Below are 19632 nucleotides of genomic sequence, written 5' to 3'. Positions count from 1 at the left end.
TGAATCAATTGATAGTTCTCTTTATTTCTCAGTAGTAATCTATCACCTGGGTATACCACAGTATGTCTATACATTCACAAGTAGAACATTTAGGTAGTGTCCTGTTTTTTGTAACTTTTTAATAAAACTTCAGACTGTGAAGAATCTGCCTGTAATACTGGAGTCCCGGGTTTGGTTCCAGATTCAGGAAGATCCCCTGGAGAAGGGAATGGCAATCCACTCCAGTATACCTGCCTGGAGAATTTTATGGACAGAGGAGCCTGGTGGGCTACAGTTCATGGGGGCCACAAAGAGTTGGACACTACTGGGTGACTAATACTTTCTGAAGACATTACTGCATAAATTTTTGTGTGAATGCTAGTTTTTATGTTCTTGGGCTAATATCTATAAGTGAGAATTTTGGTCATATGATGTGAATTTTTATCTTTATAAGAAACTGTCAAACTATTTCCCTAATGGTTATATTATTTAGCATTTCCACAGACAAAGAAAGTGAGTTCCAGTTGCTCTAATATTTATTAGCCATTGGTATTATTGTTTAGTTTTTTTTTTTTTTTTTTTTACTAAAAAACAACTGAAAACTGTAGTGGTATTCCAGAGTTGTTTAATTTGCTTTCCCCCAATGAATCATGATACTAAGCATCTCTTTATGGACTTATTTCCCATCCATAGATTTTTTTGGTGAAGCTTCTAATCTTCAAATATTTGGAAAGCTCAAATTTGCACCATTGCTGGAGGCTATCTCCTAGTACTCGCTCATCTTATATCATCCTTTTTTTGGAAACCTGTGGAGGACAATGCAGAACCTGCAGAGGAAGCAAGTTTCTCTGTTGTGTATAATTCCTAGGGGGAACCTAAGCTCATAGCCTAGGCTTGACCAATTGCAGTTGATTACCAATTTGGTCAATTTCTTTTCATCTACTTGTGTGGCCTCAGCCTCTTTTCCTTCAGCGTCATGTCACAGGTGACCTTGTACTTGAGTCAGTCTGGCTTTGAGGAGTCACTTGCCCTTGTTTCAAGATACTTACTTTCTTATGAGCTTCAACACCCAACTGGCTTCAAGAAAATTTATGATTTTATATTTTATTTATTTTTTGATAAATGACTGACATTTTTTTAAAGCCTTTTATACTCTAGGCAGAAGCCCAAATCTCTTTACATATGCACGTATGTGTGTGTGTATATATATATCAGTTCAGTTCAGTTCAGTCGCTCAGTCATGTCCAACTCTTTGCAACCCCATGAATTGCAGCACGCCAGGCCTCCCTGTCCATCACCATCTCCCCGAGTTCACTCAAACTCACGTCCATCGAGTCGGTGATGCCATCCAGCCAACTCATCCTCTGTCGTCCCCTTTTCCTCCTGCCCCCAATCCCTCCCAGCATCAGAGTCTTTCCCAATGGGTCAACTCTTCGCATGAAGTGGCCAAAGTACTGGAGTTTCAGCTTCAGCATCAGTCCTTCCAATGAACACATAGGACTGATCTCCTTTAGGATGGACTGGTTGGATCTCCTTGCAGTCCAAGGGACTCCCAAGAGTCTTCTCCAACACCACAGTTCAAAAGCATCAATTCTTTGGTGCTCAGCTTTCTTCGTAGTCCAACTCTCGCATCCATACATGACCACTGGAAAAACCATAGCCTTGACTAGATGGAACTTTGTTGACAAAGTAATGTCTCCACTTTTCAATATGCCATCTAGGTTGGTCATAACTAACTTTTCTTCCAAGGAGTAAGCATCTTTTAATTTCATGGCTGCAGTCACCATCTGCAGTGATTTTGGAGCCCAGAAAAATAAAGTCTGACACTGTTTCCACTCTTTCCCCATCTATTTCCCATGAAGTGATGGGACCAGATGCCATGATCTTCATTTTCTGAATGTTGAGCTTTAAGACAACTTTTTCACTCTCTTCTTTCACTCTCGTCAAGAGGCTTTTTAGTTCTTCTTCACTTTCTGCCATAAGGGTGGTGTCATCTGCATATCTGAGGTTATTGATATTTCTCCCAGCAATCTTGATTACAGCTTGTGTTTCTTCCAGCCCAGTGTTTCTCATGATGTACTCTGCATATAAGTTAAATAAGCAGGGTGACAATATACAGCCTTGACATACACCTTTTCCTATCTAGAACCAGTCTGTTGTACCATGTCCAGTTCTAACTGTTGTTTCCTGACCTGCATATAGGTTTCTCAAGAGGCAGGTCAGGTGCTCTGGAATTCCCATGTCTTCCAGAATTTTCCACAGTTTATTGTGAACCACACAAAAGCTATGGCATAGTCAATAAAGCAGAAATAGATGTTTTTCTGGAACTCTCTTGCTTTTTCGATGATCCTGCTGATGTTGGCAATTTGATCTCTGGTTCCTCTGCCTTTTCTAAAACCAGCTTGAACATCTGGAAGTTCACAGTTCACATATTGCTGAAGCCTGGCTTGGAGAATTTTGAGCATTACTTTACTAGCATGTGAGATGAGTGCAATTGTGTGGTCGTTTGAGCATTCTTTGGCATTGCCTTTCTTTGCGACTGGAATGAAAACTGACATTTTCCAGTCCTGTGGCCACTGCTGAGTTTTCTAAATTTGCTGGCCTATTGAGTGCAGCACTTTCACAGCATCATCTTTCAGGATTTGGAATAGCTCAACTGGAATTCCATCACCTCCACTAGCTTTGTTCGTAGTGATGCTTTCTAAGGCCCACTTGACTTCACATTCCAGGATGTCTGGCTCTAGGTGAGTGATCTCACCATCATGATTAACTGGGTCATGAAGTTCTTTTTTGTACCGTTCTTCTGTGTATTCTTGCCATCTCTTCTTAATATTTTCTGCTTCTGTTCATTCCATACCATTTCTGTCCTTTATCAAGCCCATCTTTGCATGAAATGTTCCCTTGGTATCTCTAATTTTCTTGAAGAGCTCTCTAGTCTTTCCCATTCTGTTGTTTTCCTCTATTTCTTTGCATTGATTGCTGAAGAAGGCTTTCTTATCTCTTCTTGTTATTCTTTGGAACTCTGCATTCAGATGTTTATATCTCTCCTTTTCTCCTTTGCTTTTCACTTCTCTTCTTTTCACAGCTATTTGTAAGGCCTTCCCAGACAGCCATTTTGCTTTTTTGCATTTCTTTTCCATGGGGATGGTCTTGATCCCTGTCTCCTGTACAATGTCACGAACCTCATTCCATAGTTCATCAGGCACTCTATCTATCTGATCTAGGCCCTTAAATCTATTTCTCACTTCCACTGTATAATCATAAGGGATTTGATTTAGGTCATACCTGAATGACCTAGTGGTTTTCCCTACTTTCTTCAATTTAAGTCTGAATTTGGTAGTAAGGAGTTCATGGTCTGAGTCACAGTCAGCTCCCAGTCTTGTTTTTGCTGATTGTATAGAGCTTCTCCATCTTTGACTGCAAAGCATATAATCAATCTGATTTTGTGTTGACCATCTGGTGATGTCCATGTGTAGAGTCTTCTCTTGTGTTGTTGGAAGAAGGTGTTTGGTATGACCAGTGTGTTAGACAATCTTTATTCCACATAATTTAACAATTCATTGAAGTAAAATATTTCCTTTTTTTTTTTTGGATTAGATTCCACCCCAATGGCCTGATTTTAACTTTATTTTCTTTCTTTTTTTTTTTACTTTACAATATTGTATTGGTTTTGCCATAAATTGACATGATTCTGCCACGGGTGTACATGTGTTCCCCATCCTGAACCCCCCATCCCATCTCCCTCCCCATCCCATCCCTCTAGGTCATCCCAGTGCACCAATCCTGAGCATCCTGCATCATGCATTGAAACTGGACTGACGATTCATTTCACATATGATAATATACATGTTTCAATGCCATTCTCCCAAATCATCCCACCCTTGCCCTCTCCCACAGAGTCCAAAAGTCTGTTCTATACATCTGTGTCTCCATTGCTGTCTCACATACAGGGTTATAATTACCATCTTTCTAAATTCCATATATATGTTTTAGTATACCATATTGGTTTTTCTTTCTGGCTTATTTTACTCTGTATAATAGGCTCCAGTTTCATCCACCTCATTAGAACTGATTCAAATGTGTTCTTTTTAATGGCTGAGTAATACTCCATTGTGTATGTGTATCACTGCTTTCTTATCCATTTGTCTGCTGATGGACATCTAGGTTGCTTCCATGTCCTGGCTATATAAACAGTGCTGTGATGGACATTGGGGTACACATGTCTCTTTCAATTTTAGTTTCCTCGGTGTGTATAACAGGCCAACAGTGGGATTGCTGGGTCATAAGACAGTTCTATTTCCAGTTTTTTAAGGCATCTCCACATGACTGAGCGACTTCACTTTCACTTTTCACTTTGATGCATTGGAGAAGGAAATGGCAACCCACTCCAGTGTTCTTGCCTGGAGAATCCCAGGGACGGGGGAGCCTGGTGGGCTTCCATCTATGGGGTCGCACAGAGTCGAACATGACTGAAACTCTTTAGCAGCAGCAGCAGCACACTGTTCTCCATAGTGGCTGTACTAGTTTGCATTCCCACCAACAGTGTAAGAGGGTTCCCTTTTCTCCACACCCTCTCCAGCATTTATTGCTCGTAGACTTTTGGATAGTCTACGAGCCATTCTGAGTGGCATGAAATGGTACCTAACTGTGGTTTTGATTTGGATTTCTCTGATAATGAGTAATGTTGAGCACCTTTTCATGTGTTTGTTAGCCATCTGTGTGTCTTCTTTGGAGAAATGTCTGTTTAGGTCTTTGGCCCATTTCTTGATTGGGTCATTTACTTTTCTGGAATTGAGCAGCATGAGCTGCTTGTATATTTTTGAGATTAATTCTTTGTTCCTTGCTTCATTTGCTATTATTTTCTCCCATTCTGAAGGCTGTCTTTTCACCTTGCTTATAGTTTCCTTTGTTGTGCAGAAGCTTTTAGTTTTGATTAGGTCCCATTTGTTTATTTTTGCTTTTATTTCCAATATTTTGGGAGGTGGGTCATAGAGGATCCTGCTGTGATTTATGTTGGAGAGTGTTTTGCCTATGCTTTCCTCTAGGAGTTTTATAGTTTCTGGTCTTACATTTAGATCTTTAATCCATTTTGAGTTTATTTTTGTGTATGGTGTTAGAAAGTGTTCTAGTTTCATTCTTTTACAAGTGGCTGACCAGTTTTCCCAGCACCACTTGTTAAAGAGATTGTCTTTTGTCCATTGTATATTCTTGGCTCCTTTGTCAAAGATTAGGTGTCCATAGGTTCATGAATTTATCTCTGGGCTTTCTGTTTTGTTCCATTGATCTATATTTCTGTCTTTGTGCCAGTACCATACTGTCTTGATGACTGTGGCTTTGTAGTAAAGCCTGAAGTCAGGAGTGAAATGCTTCTAATTCAGTTCAGTTCAGTTCAATCACTCAGTCTGTCTGACTCTTTATGACCCCATGAACTGCAGCACACCCGGCCTCACTGTCCATCACCAACTCCTGAAGTCCACCCAAACCCATGTCCATCTAGTTGGTGATGCCATCCAACCATCTCATCCTCTGTGGACTTCCAATTAATTTTCACTTTATTTTGTATGCTCATATTATGCATATTAGCTGAAATGAAACCCAATTTTCTTTGGGTAGTTTCTATCTACTTATCCTTTTCTGAGGACTCTAGGTTATGATACAAGGAAATATATTTTACTGATTCACTTTTTAGGTCACTTACTAACATGTATGTTTGGAGTACATGCTATAGACAAGGCATTATTCTAGTATATTAGAATACAATCAGTTTTATTAGGCTTATTTTGAAAGTATGTACATATTAAAACACAATTCTTTTATTTGGGAAAGTTTTGAGCATAACATCAGCTTTGCATTTGGTTATGTATAGTTTCCTTAGAAGGAGACACTTGGTGACTAGAGAAAACTATACCCTGCTGAACCAAATATCATAGGAACACAAAACATTCACACACATGCTCACAAGCGCACTTGTGTACACACTTCAAACATCACAGTTGATGTGTATTATGAGCAACATCCATCTATAACTGATGTGTAAGCTTGCCATTCAATTCAGGTAAATTCTTCCACTACTTTATAATAATGCAAAGGGGTGCCCTTCTAGAGGTCACTTGAACAAGCAAACTTCAGTTTTCTTCAAGGCAAAGTGCCTTATTTATTAAGAGTTTATATATGTCTTGACCATTTTACGTGTAAATCTGTGTTGTGCTAAGTTGCTTCAGTTGTGCCTGACTCTGCAACCCTATTGACTCTAGCCTTCCAGGCTTCTCTGTTCATGGGATTCTCCAGGCAAGAATACCAGAGTGGGTTGTCGTGCCTTCCTCCAGGTGACCTTTCCAACCCAGGATCAAACCGGCATCTCTTATGTCTCCTCCTTTGGCCACTGTGTTCTTTACCACTAGCGTCACCTTGTGCGTACGTGCTGAGCACCACCTCATCGTTCTTTAAATGTGTCACTGACAAAGCTTATGAGTTTGTGTCTTTAATCTCATTTTCCTCACAAACCCCATGTCTTTTATTGTGCAACTTTGCATTTTGTGGCGATTTTTATAGCACATGCATTGTGTTATAGCAGAACAAAATGTACATCAGTGAGACAAAAGAAGGAAAAATGACGTACTTATGGTTTATATTCTAAAAAGAGGGAGAAATAGCATAATTTAACAGTGAATTATACAGTATATCAGAAGTATTTTGAAAATATTTTTGAAAGAAAATAGCAAAGTAAAGTGACAGGAGGTATTAGAGACAGGCTGTATGGTGAAATTTTTTAAATAAGATGAAAAGTATAGAATTCACTGAGAAATGATTTTTATACAAATATTTGAACAAAATAACATCTCTTGAAAGTATAATTTTAAAGCATTCAAGCATGACTCTCATACAAGTATAAAATGTGCATGTACCAAAGATCTTATTCCAATCATTAATTAATGAAGGATCAGTAAGATGGCCTCATCAAAGAGCATTTTGCAAACTTGCGATTTATAGATGATTTAGTAAGGAATGTTAGAATAAACTCCTCAGGTTAAATATAAAACTGGTTAATATCTTCTTAACTGTAAACCATAACCTGTGGGACTTTTGTTTCTATTGGGGAGAAACTACATCTCTCTTTACTAGTGACGGGTCTATAGGTCAATATTCAATTTCATTAAATCTTCAGTAAATCTTTTTTCAGTCCCCAATAGTAAACACTGAAGCAAACAAAGAATATTCTTTTGAATGACTCTTGGGTGGGCCTGCCAAATTATGCTCTCAAATGACAATGAAGGGACATAATACTCATCTTTTAAATATTTTTGCCTTACTTCTAAATTTAAGATAACTTTTCATAAGAGGATAAATAGGCAAATTTTAGAAAAGAGCTTTTGTGTCAGAGGAATCCACCAGAGCAAAAAGCCTCCAGCAAAAATTTCTCTATGCAGTTCTATAATCCACACATAAACTGTGATTGGAGGATTAAGTGAGGGGATATAAGGATTTATAGGGCCTTCTGGTTGCCTGGAAAATCCCATGGACGGAGGAGTCTGGTGGGCTGCAGTCCATGGGATCGCTCAGAGTCGGAGACGACTGAGCGACTTCACTTTTCACTTTTATGCATTGAAGAAGGAAATGGCAACCCACTCCAGTGTTCTTGCCTGGAGAATCCCTGGGACGGGGGAGCCTGGTGGGCTGCCGTCTCTGGGGTCGCACAGAGTCGGACACGACTGAAGCGACTTAGCAGCAGCAGCAACAGCTGGGCCATAGAAAGGACTGTGACTTTTAGACTGATTAAAAGAGGAGACAAGAAATAATCTGGCTAAAGCAATGGGCTTATCTGATGTTTAACAAAGTTCATGGGACCTGTTGTGCTGAGAATGCCTGTAGGGTTATGGATGGATGTAGGAGGACCAATTGTTGGCTATTGCAATTATCCCTGCTTGGGTTAATGTGGTGTCCATGGAGGTGAGAGGAGTCAGTATCTAGATATGATTTTGATAGGACAGAAACAGATTTCCTGAAAAAATACAGTTAGGGTTTGAGAGAAAAACATATTGACTTCAAGCAAATAGAAAATGTCAAGTTATCATTAACTGAGAAGGTTGTGGTTGGAGCAGGTTTAGAGGGCAAGATCAAGTATAGATTTAGGCCTGTTAAGTTTGTGTGACATTTTATCTTAACTTCTTAGCCAAAAGTTTGGGTGTTTAACTCAAACTGAAGAAATAGAAGTACCTCTACCAAAAAGAAATACATTTTTTATTTAATATGAAATCTTCACAGATGCAGATTTTTCAGGTTTAGTTTAGGCATATTTTTTAATGGAGATAAAATAATTGCTTATAAAGGTTATTCAAATTACTTACTGTAATAAAATGGTGAACATAGGTATGAAGAAAAAATATAACAGAATTTTGAAGAGGCATTCCCCATCCTCTTTCAATGAACATAAATACATGTTGATAAGTTGTAATTTATTAGCACACTAGTCCAGATATATGTGAAATTTTTGGTCTGAAATTTGACTTTTCCTAAACGAATGTCATTCAGTCTGACTGAATATTTGACTCAAATCCTTGTGGTTCAATTTAACTAATTGATGAGTAATTAAAGAAGTTGAAATAATTAATTTTCTTACATTTTCATATAAAATAGCATGGAATTACTATTTCCTGAAACTTTTTATAGATTCTATTCCAATTGCTTAAAAATTAAGAGTATTCAATTGTAGATATTTATATGAAAATCTTTTAAAATAGTGAAAAATAAACAACATCAATTACTATTATTGTGCTGTGCTGTGCTGAGTCGATCAGTCGTGTCTGACTTTTTGTGACCCCATGGACTGTAGCCCACCAAGCTCTTCTGTCCATGGGGATTCTCCAGGCAAGAATACTGGAGTGGGTTGCCATGCTCTCCTCCAGGGGATCATCCCAACCCAGGGTTCAAACCCAGGGTATCCCACACTGTAGGTAGATTCTTTACCTTTGAGCCACCAGGGAAGCCCAATTATTGTCATACTGCTTCTGAATTCAAAACCTAAAATCTGCATTTATTCATTTTTTTATCTACTAAGATGTAATACTCTAACCTTGAATCAAATTTTTAATATCCTCACTGTCATAAAACTAAACTAAAAGGAAGAAGAAAATAATCACCTGTTTAATCATATTATGTGTGCTTTTTACTTTTCTAATAGAAAGGTATTTTTATATATCCAAGCACCAAATGAAATATAATTAGAAATCCTATTTTATAGATATTTAATATTACAGATTGAGTCCATACATATATAATTATTTGTCAATATTTCCTTTATATATTTAATGATCTAATTCTAGTGGCATAAGTCAAGTGTTCTAATAAAAGAAAATAAGCTGTTTTATACAAAAATGTATTAATCTTTCCCCTGTATTCTTTTAGTAATTCTATTTTAGGTATTATGGAGGATAAGGGGCAGGAACTCTATAAATTCTGTAAAATCATATGTCAAGATATTTGAAGAACCTTCTGGGATTCAAGGAGAAAGAACTGTCTTTTTGTCAATCACAAAATAACTGAAGAGATATGGATTTTTCTGTTTTGAAGTTTTTGGTTCTTTTTTTAAAGAATATGTTTAAATTCTGTCCATAAATAAAGAAAAAGACTTATTCTTTCTTCTTTTGGCCCAAATATCCAGAGTTTACTGTGCTATATATAGTACTGGTTTTATAATATTTCATAAACGTTACAGATATAGTTCTCCTCTGAAATTTCTTGTTGCCATTCTATGTTCTCAATTTCTTTAGTTGTTTATTTATTTTTTACAAATGTAGTATTAATATCAATTAGTCTGTATAATATATGATACACAATTTGCCAACTAAATATACTGATTAACAAAATGAAAACTCTCTGGAGGCTGGTGAACAATTAATGCTTACACACAAACTTTATCATTAGCTTAGGATAAAGGTCAAGTTCTTCTAAAATATGTACATTCTGTACTTGCCCTATTGAAACTACATTGGAACCAATACAGTGCCTCCTTTTTTCAAGCAATGGCTTCCCTTAATATTAGCAGAAGTTTATCTTCTGAGGTTGATCGCTAAGCCAAGCTACATTTTTAAGTCAAAGTAGCTAAATTCTTACACGCTCTGAAAAATTGGTTCTTTAGTATCTCAAACTTGAAGAAAAAAAAAAAGTTTTACTTTATTATTATCATAGATGTTTGTGATCTTGGATATTCCATTCTGCAAACATGAACACTAGGTCTTATTTCAATTTTACATAGTTAGGGAAGGAAATGAGATTGAATTTTTGATCACATGGTTTATTTAAAAGGCAACAGGGACTGAATTGCCTGGAGTATCTACTTTACTATTTTAATCTGCTAAATCAGGGCATATTTTTATTATATCCAAGGATCCTGGGATATCTGCAGGGCATGTAGATAAAAGGGTAAAGATGCAAAATGCTGAGAAGAAAGAGATAAAAGATAAGCACCTCTTGGAATGGCTACATAAGGGACTTATGTGTATTAGTTTTATTATGACAAATCTGTTTAAGTTTAGTATTGTGAAAATACTTGGATTCATCAACAGAATACTTAGGTATCTGACCCTGATCTGCCATTGTGAGACTCACTCAGTTAACAGCAAAGGTTTACATAGTACAAAGAAATGAAGCTAGATGCTGGAGCCATTTGGAGCAGAATGTGAAATCAATTCTACCACTGGCTAGCATGGGAGATGAGTGTAATTGTGTGGTAGTTTGAGCATTCTTTGGCATTGCCTTTCTTTGGGATTGGAGTTTTCCAAATTTGCTGACATATTGAGTGCAGCACCACACAATTGCACTCATCTCACACGCTAGTAAAGTAATGCTCAAAATTCTCCAAGCCAGACTTCAGCAATACGTGAACCATGAACTTCCAGATGTTCAAGCTGGATTTAGAAAAGGCAGAGGAACCAGAGATCAAATTGCCAACATCCATTGGATAATCAAAAAAGCAAGAGAGTTCCAGAAAAACATCTATTTCTGCTTTATTGACTATGCCAAAGCCTTTGACTGTGTGGATCACAAGAAACTGTGGAAAATTCTGAAAGAGATGGGAATACAAGACCACCTGACCTGCCTCTTGAGAAACCTGTATGCAGGTCAGGAAGTGACAGTTAGAACTGGACATGGAACAATAGACTGGTTCCAAAAAGGAAAAGGATTATGTCAAGGCTGTATATTGTCACCCTGCTTATTTAACTTCTATGCAGAGTACATCATGAGAAACGCTGGGTTGGAAGAAACACAAGCTGCAATCAAGATTGCCAGGAGAAATATCAATAACCTCAGATATGCAGATGACACCACACTTACAGAACAGGTGGTTTATGGAACAGATATTTCATGTGTACACTTGCCTTCCAAGCATGTTTTGATCAAAGTAGATTCAAATAATGTTAAAATGCAGCTCTGTTTATATATACTTCCTGGCTTTGTTCAACTATGCTGCTGCTGCTGCTGCTTTGCCGCTTTAGTTGTGTTCAACTGTGCGACCTTATGAATTGTAACCTGCCAGTCTCCTCTGTCCATGGAATTCTCCAGGCAGGAGTACTGGAGTGAGTTGCCATGCACTTCTCCAGGGGATCTTTCTGACCCAGAAATTGAACCCAGGTCTCCTGAATTGCAGGCAGATTCTTCCCTGAGCCACCATGGAAGTACCTGTTCAACTATATCTTCTTCTAAATGAGTCTATAATGTGTTTTTCTTCACTTTAAAGATGTTTAGGTTTTGACTAAATCAGAGTATGATCTCAAGAGTGCTCAGTAGGCTTATGGTGCTGATTTTGTGGGGCTTGTTAAAGTAGAAGAGACATTCTGAACTTGAAATTATGGTTTATTCCTGATTTTAAAATGATACTTTTCTGTGAAAATTGATTCCACTAAGGTAATGTTTCTTTTATACTTTACTTTATTAATTTATATATATTCTAGTTCTAAGTTAGGTATTTACCATTAAAAAAGTCAATCAAGGTATATGTCTAGTAACTCGGTTATATGATAGTTCTATGTAGAGTTTTTTAAGGAATCTCCATGCTGTTCTCCATAATAACTATATAAATTTACATTCCTGCCAACATTGCAAGAGGGTTCTCTATGTTCCATACTCTCTCCAGCAATTCTTGTCTGTAGATTTTTTTTTTTTTAATAATGTTCTATCTGTCCAGTGAGGGGTGATACCTCATTGAAGTTTTGCCTTCTATTTCTCCAGTAATTAATGATGCTGAGTATCTTTTCATGTGCCTCTTGGCATATAGCTGATACACTTCATTGTGCAGCAGAAACAATTAATAACACAACATTGCAAAACAATTACATTCCAATTAAAAAAGGTTGAAAGTAAGTAAAATCATTTTGAACACTTAAAAAAGTCAATCAAGAGAAATATATATTATTCTACATAAGACATGTGTAAGGATAATATAGAAACTAAATATTGCTTAAAGTTATTTTAAACTATATTTAGTTCATTCATGAAAATGCTTAGCAATGCATTTTCCAGTGTGAGAGCTACAGTGCTGTTCAGCAAATGGTAGTATTTAGAGAGCCAAGCAATACCAGAATTCCTGTGATGGTCATTTCAGTTCCTTACCTCTTTTCATTGCAAATTAATTGCCTGCATAAAGCTAAATGCTTTGAAATAATTTCAAAACCTTATCAAATAGTTTTATTATGGAATCAGCTATAAACTAGCAAGTTTATGGAATGGTGGAAATAGTTTCACATGGTAATCAACTTTAGGACTTTTTTTTTTTTAAGAACTTAAATCATGTTTCAAACTACCAATATAGAGATAAAAGCAATAACCCCCCCCCCTTTTTTATTGTGAGGACTTAAAATATCCATTATGTTTATGTGGAAATGCATGTATATATGAACGTGCAATTAATTTTGAAGCAGTGATGCAATGCACAGACTATGAGTTCATGAACAGAGGCTTATTTGTCTACTACAAACAACATAATATATGAAAAATCATTAGAAGAGAAACATTTATCAAATGGATTTCTTTAGATGGTACAATGAGTGGGGATGATTGATTTTTCTTTTACATTTTCCTCCTTGTACTACATATTTCTTAAACATTCACAGGGCATTAAAAATAGAATGCATTCTAAATAAGGTGTATTTGATGTTTATGTTTTCAGATACTGATTTCCAATATTAGTGCTTTTCTATGAAATATTCTTCCCAGATAAATGCAGAAAGATGCAAAATCCATATAACCTATGTAAGACATTTATGTTTTTAATGCCACTTTGAAAGATAAGTATTGAATGATCCAACCCAGTACATATCTTTGTAATAGTTTCTGGGAAAACATTCGTTCCCTTTAGGTAGTCAGGGCTGATTGTGCATTTTCTTCACCAACAGGAATATTTTACAGGACCATTTTTTGAATGCTATAATCAATTTCAATAAACAAAGAACATATAAAAATATACTTGAAATATTTGGAAACAAGCTCAGAAGAAATAAGAAAATACCTAGTTAAAAAAAATAGATTCTTGCCAAGAACAAACAGAAATGATGTTCAATTATTAAATCTACACAACAGAAAACTCACAAGTCAAACATTTCTAAGTATAAATAGTATCTGTAAAGATGCACAAGAAGATCTATGCAAGCTGACTGTTGCATAGACAGTTGTGGTTAGTGATTAAAACTTATACTTTGTACATGTCTAAGCATTGATGTATTACTAACATATGAACATAAATGACTGACTATATATTCATGCTATTTGCTTCAGTATTCCAGTCACATACTTGTGTTGTCTGTGACCATTTTTAAGGAAATGTGTGAAATTCCAACTTGATTCATAAGAACTCTAACAAGTAAATTTCTGTATTTACTAGATAAGGTTGTGAGCCTTTTAGGGTCTGGAGCACTTGAAAGAGATTTTTTGAGCAATCAGAAATCCTTGTCACTGGGGATTTCTTTCACACTAGAATAAGGGAAGAAAAAACTTGGAATGTTAATCAATTAATAAAAAGTGACTTTGATTTTTGTGGATAAAGATAATACCCTATTCATCTTGTGTACTGAGTTTCTAGCATATTATCTGTTTTGTAGAATATGGTCATATAAGGGGTCATGGAAATGATGATGATACTGAATTGTGAAAATAATATTGTAGCTCCTATTCTAAAAGGAAGCAGGAGGTAATTCCTTTATCATGGCTGTAGACCAAATGTTTTTGATGGTCATTGCATTTGAGTTTTGACAGCGCCATCGCTGAATTGTGAGAATAATATTGTCGCTTATATTCTAAAAGAAAGCAGGAAGTAACACCTTTATCTTTGCTGTAGATCAAGTGTCTTTGATGGTTATTTCATTTGAGTTTTGACAGTCAACACCATTAGGGCATAGAGCTGAAAGTGAGTGCATAGTTAGAGTCATTTTGCTCTTAAGCAAATTGATTACACTATTTTGATGTGTCATTGACTGTCATTTTGATGTTGCATAGACATCCTCTGAATTTATTTTTGTTAAAAGTAAAGTAACACAGAAATCAAGTGATGCATGAATAAATTCTTATTGTTGGTGCTGATGTTCTCTCTGGCTCTCTCTTATTCTTACTTTTGCTCTCACTCTGTTGCTCACTAGTCCTTGGATTTGCATCAATAACAAAATTTCATTTCACAGAATACAAAACCCTTCTAAAAGTACTGTCCAAGATCCCAAGGGGAAAATTAAGGTTTTGGTGCATCAGTGTTTTCTGCATCCCTGGCAGTGCGTCGTTTTCATTTTTTAGTGGGAGTCACTGCCTCCATCTTGCCATCTACTCTATATTCTGCACTACAGCTAACATATACCACTGAGGCAGATGATCAGATATGAAGGGAAGGAGTGCACATGGATCAAATCTGGTACCCCAGGTATAAAAATTTAGTTCCTCCTTCCCTGAATTCTGGGAATTTTTAACTCTGGGAATTGATTTCTTCCTTGTTTTCCAGAGTCTGAAACCAAGTTTTACAGCATCCGTAGCCCCTATTTTCTCTCCAATGTTCCAGCATTTCTATGCTTGATGACTTGAGATAAATTCTATTTCTCACAAGATTTCACAATTTTATTATATCTTGTAAGGTCCTAGGCTAGATTACTGGTCCTAAATCATGTGTCTTATTTTCTTTTCAAAACTATGTAACTCACATCTCATCACCTAAGTTCAGTTCAGTCGCTCAGTTGTGTCGGACTCTGTGACTCCATGGACTGCAGTATGCCAGGCCTCCTTGTCCATCACCAACTCCTGGAGGTTATTTAACTCATGTCCATTAAGTCAATGATGCAATCCAACCGTCTCATCCTCTGTCATCCCCTTCTCCTCCCACCTTCAATCTTTCCTAGCATCAGGGTCTTTTCAAATGAGTCAGTCCTTCACATCAGATGGGCACAGTATTGGAGTTTTAGCTTCAGAATCAGTCCTTCCAAGGAATATTCAGGATTGATCTCCTTTAGGATGGACTGGTTGGATCTCCTTGCTGTCCAAGGGATTCTCAAGAGTCTCCTCCAACATTGCAGTTCAAAAGCATCAATTCTTTGGAGCTCAGCTTTCTGTATATGCCAGCTCTCACATCCATACAAAACTACTGGAAAAACAATAGCTTTGGCGAGATGGAACTTGTTGGCAAAGTAATGTCTTTGCTTTTTAATATGCTATCTAGGTTGATCACAGCTTTTCTTCCAAGGAGCAAGCATCTTTTAATTTCATGGCTGCAGTTACCATCTGAAGTGATTTTGGAGCCCCAAAAAGTAAACTCTGTCACCGTTTCCACTGTTTCCCCATCTATTTCCCATGAAGTGATGGGACCAGATGCCATGATCTTAGTTTTCTGAATGTTGAGTTTTAAGCCAACTTTTTCACTCTCCTCTTTCACTTTCATCAAGAGGCTGTTTAGGTCTTCTTCTCTTTCTGCCATAAGAGTGGTGTCATCTGCATATCTGAGGTTATCGATATTTCTTCCAGCAATCTTGATTCCAGCTTGTGCTTCTTCCAGCCCTGCATTTCTCATGATGTACTCTATATATAAGTCAAATAAGCAGGGTGACAATATACAGCCTTGACATACTCCTTTCCTGATTTGGAACCAGTCTGTTGTTTCATGTCCACTCCTACATGTTGTTTCTTGACCTGTATATAGATTTCTCAGGAGGCAGGTCAGGTGGTCTGGTACCTGTCTCTTTCAGAATTTTCCACAGTTTGTTGTGATCAACACAGTCAAAGGTTTTGGCATAGTCAATAAAGCAGAAGTACATGTTTTTCTGGAACTCTCTTGCTTTTTTGATGATTCAGCAGATGTTGGCAATTTGATCTCTGGTTCCTCTGCATTTTCTAAATCCAGCTTGAACATCTGAAAGTTCATGGTTCACATCCTGTTGAAACCTGGCTTGGAGAATTTTGAGCATTACTTTGCTGGCCTGTGAGATGAGTGCAAATGTGCGGTAGTTTGATCATTATTTAGCATTGCCTTTCTTTGCGACTGGAATGAAAACTGACCTTTTCCAGTCCTGTGGCCACTGCTGAGTTTTCCAAATTTGCTGACATATTGAGTGGAGCACTTTCACAGCATCATCTTTTAGGATTTTAAATAGCTCAACTGGAATTCCATCATCTCCACTAGCTTTGTTCGTAGTGATGCTTCCTAAGGCCCACTTGACTTCACATTCCAGGATGTCTGGCTCTAGATGAGTGATCACACCATCATCATTATCTGGGTCATGAAGTTCTTTTTTGTATAGTTCTTCTGTGTATTCTTGCCACCTCTTCTTAATATCTTTCGATTCTGTTAGGTCCATACAATTTCTCTTTTATTGTGCTCATCTTTGCCTGAAAACTTCCCTTGGTATCTCTAATTTTCTTGAAGAGATCTCTAGTCTTTCGCATTATATTGTTGTCCTCTAGTTCTTTGCATTGATCACTGAGGAAGGCTTTTTTATGTCTTCTTGCTATTCTTCAGAACTCTGCACTCAGATGGGTATATCTGCTTTTTTACTTTGCATTTCACTTCTCTTCCTTTCATAGCTGTTTGTAAGCCCTCCTCAAACAACCATTTTGCCTTTTTGCATTTCTTTTTCTTGGGGATGGTCTTGATCACTGCCTCGTGTACAATGTCACAAAGCTCTGTCCATAGTTCTTCACTCTGTCTATCAGATCGAATCCCTTGTGTCAATTTGTCACTTCTACTGTATAATTGTAAGGGATTTGATTTAGGTCATACCTGAATGGTCTAGTGGTTTTCCCTACTTTCTTCAATTTAAGTCTGAATTTGGCAATAAGGAGATCCTGATCTGAGCCACAGTCAGCTCCCAATCTTGTTTTTGCTGACTGTATAGAGCTTTTCCATCTTTGGTTGCAAAGAATATAATCAATCTGATTTCGGTGTTGACCATCTGGTGATGTCCATGTGTAGAGTCTTCTCTTTTGTGTTGGAAGAGGATGTTTGCAATGATCAGTGCATTCTCTTGGCAAAACACTGTTTGCCTTTGCCCTACTTCATTCTGTACTCAAAGATCAAATTTGCCTGTTACTCCAGGTATTTCTTAATTTCCTACTTTTGCATTCCAGTCTCCTATAATGAAAAGGACATCTTTTTTGGGGTATTAGTTCTCGAGGGTCTTGTAGGTCTTCATGGAACCATTCAACTTCAGCTTCTTCAGCATTTCTGGTCAGGGCATAGACTTAGATTTCTGTGATATTGAGAGGTTTGCCATGGAAACGAACAGAGATCATTCTGTCGTTTTTGAGATTGCATCCAAGTACTGCATTTCAGACTCTTTTGTTGACTATGATGGCTACTCCATTTCTTCTAAGAGAGTCTTGCCCACAGTACTAGATATAATGGTCATCTGAGTTAAATTCACCCATTCCAGTCCATTTTAGTTCACTGATTCCTAAAAGGTCGATGTTCACTTTTCCCATCTCCTATTTGACCACTTCCAATTTGCCTTGATTCATGGACCTAACATTCCAGGTTCTTATGCAATATTGTTCTTTATATCATCAGTCTTTTCTTCCATCACCAGTCACATCCACAACTGGGTGTTGTTTTTGCTTTGGCTCCATCTTTTTTCTTTCTGGAGTTATTTCTCCACAGTTCTCCAGTAGCATATTGGGCACCTACTGACCTGGGTAGTTCATCTTTCAGTGTCCTATCTTTTTGCTTTTTCATAGTGTTCATCACCTAAAACCCAGTATTATTAACCCATGACTTTCCCAGAGCATGCAATTTCCTCAGAGGTTGATTTCAGTCTTATTACTCTGGAGCTTCTCAAACATCAGCATATATCAGATCAACCAGGAGGGGTTATTAAATCACAGATTACTGGTCCCTCCCTCCAAAATTTATGATTCAGTAGGTCTGGCCTAGGCCTGAGAATTTTCATTTCTAACAAGTTACCAAGTGATACTGGTGATGCTTGCCCAATATGAGAACCACTGCTCTATTTTAACCCTTGGCTTGTTGGCAAGTGGCTCTGTCAGATCTTTATTTCTTTCCCATTTTTTCCTAGATCTCTAATGGGTAAAAATATCTCCATGTTAATCTAATAACAATATCCAGCATTTATTGAGTTCTTGCTCTGTGCCAAGTAGCATAGTGATTTCATATGATTTACTTTAATACATGAATAAATCTAAAATATCGTTCTTGCTTTCTATATGAAGAATGTGTCACAGAGATGTCCAGAAATTTCACCAGGTTTACACAAATTTTAAGCCAGAAAACTGAGATTGAAAAGGCAGTTTGTCTGAATTGAATTCTCATTTCCTAGAAAAGTTCTTGATATCTGTATGTATCTATAAATGCCATTAGAATTTTTCTTTAAACCTAACATTCTGACAGAAATCAAATCTTTTTCAATGGTGGTTGTTATATTTATATATTAATTATGCTCCAAAAGCAAGTTTCCAAGGGGAGTTATGAATTCCTGATGAACAAGATATAGACTTTAAAATCAACATCACAAAGACAGACTGCTTGGAAACTGACTCTATATCACCAGGACTTAAGAAAAACTATATCAATATATATCACAACCAGTAAGATTATCTATAGAGAATATAGTGTATAGCATAAAGTATGTTCATATTGAAAGTGAAAGTGAAGTCCCTCAGTCGTGTCTGACTCTTTGTGATCCCATGGACTGTAGCCTACAATGCTCCTCCATCCATGGGATTTTCCAGACAAGAGTACTGGAGCGGGTTGCCATTTCCTTCTCCAGAGGCTCTTCCCAACCCAGATATTGAACTTGGGTCTCCCGCATTGTAGGCAGATGCTTTACCATCTGAGCCACCAGGGAAGTCATGTTCATATTAGGGATTAGTTAATAATGTGTGTTTCCTGATATCTTCAGTTAAATATACTCACATTTTAAAATAGTTATAATCCTAGAATAGGGTTAGATTTTTCAGCAATAATTTTTTTTTTATATATATTTCAAAGTTGAATGAAAAATTACATTGTTCCAGTCAGTTGCCCACCAGTCTGTTGACTACTTTGCATTTGCCTAATATAGGAAGTTATGCCTTATTTCAGTTTTAGAATTTGCTTTTCCTGTAATTCAAAAGGAATATATTGTTTCCAAGGTGCTCAAGACAAGTATCAGGAACATCCATACAACCCTATTTTGTATCATA

Source organism: Bubalus bubalis, chromosome 1 (genome assembly GCF_019923935.1).
Source record: "Bubalus bubalis isolate 160015118507 breed Murrah chromosome 1, NDDB_SH_1, whole genome shotgun sequence".
NCBI classification, from domain to species: Eukaryota; Metazoa; Chordata; class Mammalia; order Artiodactyla; family Bovidae; genus Bubalus; species Bubalus bubalis.
Note: the sequence above shows the minus strand (reverse complement) of the source record.